This window comes from Pezoporus wallicus, unplaced genomic scaffold (genome assembly GCF_028554395.1).
Source record: "Pezoporus wallicus isolate ANWC-B61680 ecotype Strahan unplaced genomic scaffold, APGP_CSIRO_Pwel_v1 contig_5069, whole genome shotgun sequence".
Lineage (NCBI taxonomy): Eukaryota > Metazoa > Chordata > Aves > Psittaciformes > Psittacidae > Pezoporus > Pezoporus wallicus.
This window is the reverse complement of record NW_026642361.1, coordinates 779,663-786,634: the sequence shown is the minus strand read 5'-3', so window position 1 is coordinate 786,634 and position 6,972 is coordinate 779,663.

Genomic DNA, 6,972 nt, shown 5'->3' with positions numbered 1-6,972 from the left:
AGGACATTTTGTATATCCTAAATTATTGAATAGAGGCTGTTTCAGTTGGTACTCAACTAATCTTCAGAACCCAAACAAAATTATCATAAGGGGCAAAAAGATTTACAGAGTTTATTCATACATAAAAACAAACAAAAAACACAATAAAAAAAGACAAAAGCCCACAGATAATTCTCTCAGTAATAGAAGAGACATGAATTTCCATTCCAAACAGTCTCTAAATAGAGTAGGAATAGTAGCAGAAGATTTCAGAGGGACAGGTTAATTTTGTAGGCAGTGTTGACACAACAGTTCAGTTTGCTTGCCCTTAAACTTCCAAAGTGCCTCAAATTATCTGTATCTGTATGTACACGTCCTCAGTTTTCTTTAAACTCCAGCTCTGATCTTCCAGTAATATTGGGCCAACATTCCAGACCAGGGCCCTGGCACTTCCCAGCATGCCATGCATGGATGTAAAAAGCAACCACTGCTCATGTTCTGAGGGTGGTCACTTTCTAATTATGCTTTCTTCATGCAAAAATAGAGAGGGCAAATAGCTGGTAACATGGCATTTTTCATATGTGATCTGATAAGCTCAGCCAAATTGTTCAAACTGTTCTCTGACACCGTATCTTCCCCCTAAGAGGAGTAATGAATTAATGGAAGATAGCTTTGTTTGCAGGACTTAGTTTTTGAAAATATTGAATAAAATACATACGTACCAAAATTGAGCTCATCAGAAAAAATGTGTCAACAATTCACTCTAGTATTTAAAGGAGAAAGAAATAGAATTATAAACGCCAGAGTATAACCTGCCACCTGGGTAAGCTTACTGAACAATAAATCTGGACTGAAACCCTGCGTGCTTAATCAGAAGGCTTAAAGTTAATAAACTGAAATGTTTCATTTTCCATCTTCCAAAGCAGCTCATGCTGGGTGTTGTATACATCTCTTTGGCAAAAATACTGGAGCATAGTAATGCTTTAAACCCCAGCTTTAATCATATCAGTCTATGGGTATAGTTTGAAATTCACTTCTTACATGCAACAGTGTGCTACTGCTCTCTCCTTTCCTTTCTTACCTGCCACTTGGTTCCAGTGCCTACCTTGCTAAGTCTCTGGGATCCCATCTGATTTCCTGGTAAGCTGATGTAATTCATTCAAATTCCAACCCGGCAACAAAAGTTTGTTACTTCTGTTTTGGACTGATTGATGAGGTGACTTGGCTTACCTCCGAATCAGACAAGATCAGTCAGACTGTGATTTCCAGAGCTGGTGCAAGGTAGGAGTTGAACTATAAGCAGAGCTAAGAGAATGAAAGAGCGGAAGCGAAGTGAAAGGAGAACTTGGAATTTGTCTGTGTGGTAGGGCAGCTTGCTAGCTCAGTGAGACCTATTCTAAGAGTGGGTTTACATGAAATTATTTCATCTTATCTAATAGCTTGCTGTCCTTAAAGATTGGGAGGTGTCATTCCTCTCCCACAGACTCCTGAGCCTTTCCTTGTGCCAGGTCTGGTTGTGCTCACATAATTCAACTTTTTAAACAGATGGAAAATGGACCTGACACAGGAAAGTAAATAAGCAGCCTTTTGTTAGGCTAACTAGTTAAATTGGCTTACTGAGGTGCCAGACAATTGGCAGGACTGTGGCGTGTGTGGAGAAACAGGACCATGTAGCCAAGAATGTGGGCAGAGAGATGTGGAAGGAAGATGTCTCATCTGAGCAGCCCTAAACAGCCAGATTGGTTCAGCCACATTGTGTAAACTCATTCTGGCAGTAGTAAAAGATAACTTAAGAACAGGAAAATTTGCCCATTTTTTTGCTCTTGATTACTGTGCATAGGCTCCTTCTGATACCTTGGCTCCCTCATTTGAAAGCATTATAAGTATTTATGTTTGCTTTAAGTGCAGCCAAGTATATGGATGCAAACACTAGTCTAGATGGTCCAATAGAGTAAAAGGGAAAGGTCAGTGCTGGGATTATAATGATTAAAAAGCAAGAAACTGGGTGATCCATCATCAGAGAGGTGTGGATTTGTGCTGCTCAATTTACTCAAGAAGATTTACAGAAGGGACTCAGAAGACTAGTAGCTGTTGATAATCTGGAAGTGAAGGTTGCTCATGAATGCAGAGTAATATCCCTGAGCATAAAATATAAACAAAACTTTAACTGTCACATCTCAGTAAATGTAATTTAATTGGAGCAGTTCAAGCGAGGCCTTAGGTCAGTGTTCTGTACTGGTAAAATCGAAACCAAAACCGACCAACCAACCAACCAACCAAACAAACAAAAAAACAGAGTTAACAATTAATGAGAAAAGAATACAGAATGAAGAGGAAAAGCTCATTATGCCATTGTAAGCTTCATTCTGAGCCTAAATTTTGAATACCCCAGGTAGCCCATCTGAAAAAGGATATGGTGGGGGAAGAGGGTATAGAAGGGAGAGTAAATGACAGCAAGATAGAGTTAATATACATAATGAGTTAATAAGAGGAGAAATTAAGTAGATAAGACACTTGAACATGCAGAAAAGTGAGTATCTGATTATTATGAGTTCTACAATAATCTGTATCATGGAGAAAATAAATCGGAAACAGTTCCTTCTCACAGTGTAAGTACAAGGGCCTGCTGAAAGAAATAATCAGACAGCAAAGTTAAAATAAACACACACACAAAAAGATTGTACTTGTAAGTAAATGACACAACTGCCCTCTGACTGCAGATGTCAGGGAGAACAAAAGTGGCCAATAAAGGTCACAAAAATTACTGGGTTCTTCATTTTTTATCACATCAGTCCAGGTGTTTCTCAAACCTCTTTTTCTTTTTCCCTTACTTCCTCTACATCTCGCTAGCTACTGGTATAGCCTGAAGTACAGTAAACCTCACAGGTTACTTTTGACTTGCAAATTGGGTCCAGATGTAGCATCACCTCAGCTGTTGTGACGTCCATAGAGGACTTCCATGTAAAGATTTTCCTGCACTTTAATACAGCACTAAACAAAACAGGCAGCTTGTCCTCCTGTAAGTAGGATTTTATTCAGCATTGCAAATACAGAACTATTTGCAAATGTTTTTGTATTCTACAAGCCCCAAGTACTCCTAAGCATAGGAAAAGAGCAGCTCCCCAGGTGTGGAGTCATATTCTTTGTCTGCACATGACTGTTCCAGTCAGGACATTTTTAATCCACCTCTGTATCTTTTTCTCTCCTTGCTTTCATTAGAGACGATATCCTGTGACTGCATTTACCATTTTCTCAGTTTCCAACACCCTCCTCCCTTATGTGTTCCCACTCTTTCCATAATGTTGTAAATGCTTGTCAGTTAGGTGCTTGAACAGTCTGCAATAAAGAGGTTGAAGCAAATTAAGTGAGCATCAAGGTTTATGAAAGAACATCCTTCTGTTTCAGAGTCTATTAAATATAATGGTCCAAATTAGCTTTCAGCTCTCAAAATCCTTGAATTCATGATTATCTGGAGACAAAAAGACTACCTCACATTTACTCCTCTGCTTGTGTCTTTTCTTCATCTCTCTAGCAGACCCTTTTTCTTCATTATGCAATTTTGATTAAAATATGTTAAGAAACATGAACTAAATTCTTAGCTGCTACAGATTAGCACAATAATCATGGAAATGGCACAGGATTAAATGATCTATTATCATCCTTAAAAAAAAAAATCCTCTTGTGAAACATAATTTTATTATTTTTCATAACAGTTTTTGCAGCATGCTGCAGTAATGGTTATATTCTTTGGTGTGCCTGACTTAGTAACAGCTCTGACTATTGTGCCATCTCAGTCCGAGAGAGCAGTTTAGATGAACTTCTGCATCCCAAAGTACTATACCTAAATCACCAATAACTGGTGTAGAGGATTTATTTCAAAACTTAAAACTGATCTGAGCATACCCCTAGGAGCCCTAGCTCAAACTGCATCCTTGCGTGACAGACACACTTGGAAACACACCAGGTACACCAAAGAAACATCTATTACTGGAAGGGTTTAGAAGTTGAAATGACACAAAACCCCCCCACTGTCTTACTTAAAAATATTACAAAAAAAACTTTCCTGATACAAATATAATATAGGGCTCTAAACATCTTTAATAAAATAGATCTTTTATTGCTTTATCAATAATATATATTAGTAATATATTTTATAATAATATTACTGTATATACTAATATATATTAATATATTTTAATAAAATATATGGTTTATTGCTATATATATAGCATTTTTTTCTTTCAAAAGACATATGCTAAATTTGCATAATATATTATCACTTACTCCTATGCTCTGAAAAAAGATTCTTGCTATTATGCTGCCTACATCCAAGGGTAAACAATGACAGTCCTTGCAGCACTCAATAAGAAAAGATGAGCATAAGATCTGTAGATAAGCAATTGATAATATTATCTTCAATGATTTGAAGGTTTTTAAGCACATAGAAAACAAAGAGATACAGGAAGAACCTATGGAAATATTCTCAGAACAGTCCCCCTGCCTTTAAACCTCCATTAATGATGATATGGTCTGCACTCCACTATGTGATTAATAAAGGGAATATTAATTGTACACCTTTTGGTCTGAAATGATAAGGTCCCATTTATTTAATATTTCACAGGTTTCTGAGGTTTACATTTAGTTAAGACTGTCCCAAGATCTTGGTTCACACAGTAGGAAAAGAAACAGTTTCAGACCACAAACTGGAAAATTGCATTATTTTTCCTCCTGTTCCTACTCAAATTCTCATCATGTAAGCTTTAAGAAGGCGAAGGACCATGTATCCACCACACAGCCTCCGAGATAATGAATATTCATGCCATATATGTGGAGTTTACCTCTTTTTCTGAATGCTGTATTTAAAACTGCTTCTTAACGGAGTGATGCATTCTCACTGGAATTAAACTGTTGACATGCTCATGGCAAGGTTTGATTCCTCAAATACATGCATATAAAGAGGTAATATTTTATTTTTCTTGTGGCTGTATTTCAGAAGTCTCTTGTTCAACTGAGCTGGATCAACTGGCTCATTCTTTAGTCTTGTTACATTATTTTATATTTCAAAAGAACTATGTTTTTAAGTAATTTAAGTAGATTTTACAGTATTTAGAAGAACTGACCTTTGCAACTGAAAATTATTTTCAGAAAGAATCAAGCCTCTGAGTGTGCTCCTGTCTGCTGAATGAGAACATCTTAGAGGCAAACATATGAAAGAAATGCCCCCTGGAGGTGTGCACTGCTGCAGTCATTACAGAAGGAGTTCTAATATTCTTTAATGTTAGTCCCTGAGATCCTGTCAGTACCTGCACCCATTAAGCCTATCACTTTTCAACTTTACACCAAAATCCTAGATACTGTTTTCCTGATGTATGCTTCCAGCATGCCTGTTCTCGTCTTCCTGCGCAGAGAGATCTTCTCCAGATGTCTGCTTACATGTGGGCCAGACACACATTAAGATACAAGCCCTCACCCCTTGCTAAATTCCAGCCATGCATGAAAAGTACTCAAACCCTACTACGTAAATGACAGAATAACTCCATCCCTGGAGCCTATTTGCATGAAGGACAGAAACAAATGCTTACACCCCTCCACCACCATCTCATCTCATCTCATCCAGGGGAACATGGAAGCTATCACAAATAATTACACAGTGGCAGAACACTGCTGTTTCATAATCTTATACTGGCACACTGCCAGCTCATGAATTGCTTTTGAAGGAAATTAGGACATCATGAAGAATAAGAAATCTAATACGCAACAGATGAAAATTCTGGGTTGAAACAGCTTCTAAATCTTTCTCTCACTCAATTTCTTATAAAAAAAAAATAAAATCAGAAGGGTAGGAATCGGCATATGATGTAATACCTGGAGACAATTAAATTCACATTTCTGTGTGCTTTTTTGAAGCTTTTGCATTGCAGCCAGTGGGAGTTTTTCTGATCAAGGCCTTCTTACACAAATGAACAATTGGAAATGTGTTAGGAAAGACCAATCTCTGGGATATCACAAGTGTTTTGTCTCCCTTAGATGAAAAAACCTGACTCAAAACTCTTGAGACTGTTCAGTAATTCATATCCAAAAGAACTGCTTCCTTTCATCCTAGCTGGGAAGCAGATTTATTGCACAGAATATTAACTTAAGAATAAACCTGGTGTTAACTTCAGAATAAAGCAATTCAAATCGGACCAATTTAAAACACAGAAATGAAAGAAAAAAAATAAAAAGGTAAAACTGCATTGAGCTTACTATCAAGATGGGGCAGAATATTTTTTATTGTATTTTCTAGTGTTTTTGTCTATTTCAAATATAATAATACAATCAAAACGATGTGAGTCCTTCAGAAATCTAAGACACATTTGCTCTATCACAGATTTGGCATTCGTTCCAAAAAAAAGAACATAGTTATCTAATGAAAGGTTTGGGAGGATTTTACATGCCTGAATGTTTCTGGCAGAGGTGCCAGTGATGGCATTCCAGACCAGCTAGTATCAGGATGATTTTCAAAGGGCAGAAAGCCATGTGGGATACATGCTTGCATCTGACAGACCAAAAAAGAAGCAGCAGGATGAGCCAGTTTACATAGCAGATATACATATGTCAAGATTCACATCTTCCCCTGAAGATGTTATCTTGTATTGAACTGGGGTATAGTTCCTCACAAAGGAGACTTGCCTCCTTGTAAACAATTGCTCCTGTGAAACTATTTCATGCCTCTTGTCTTTTTTTTCCCAACTAATTTAATTATTATTTCAGCAAGAAAGTTACCAGAGGTCTGGGCACTTGAACTCTAGAGAATAAAAGGAATGTGCTCCACTGGTTTCTTCTCCATCCTAAGCTGCTAGCATCCTAATTCCTGAAGCAATATAAAGGAAATATAGTTATCTAATAAAAAGGAATAGAGGCCTTCGTTTATCATCACCTCAGTCCAAATCCACAAAGTTGTTTAGACAACTAACTCCTGCTGATTTTAATATATAAGGATAGGCTTACTGT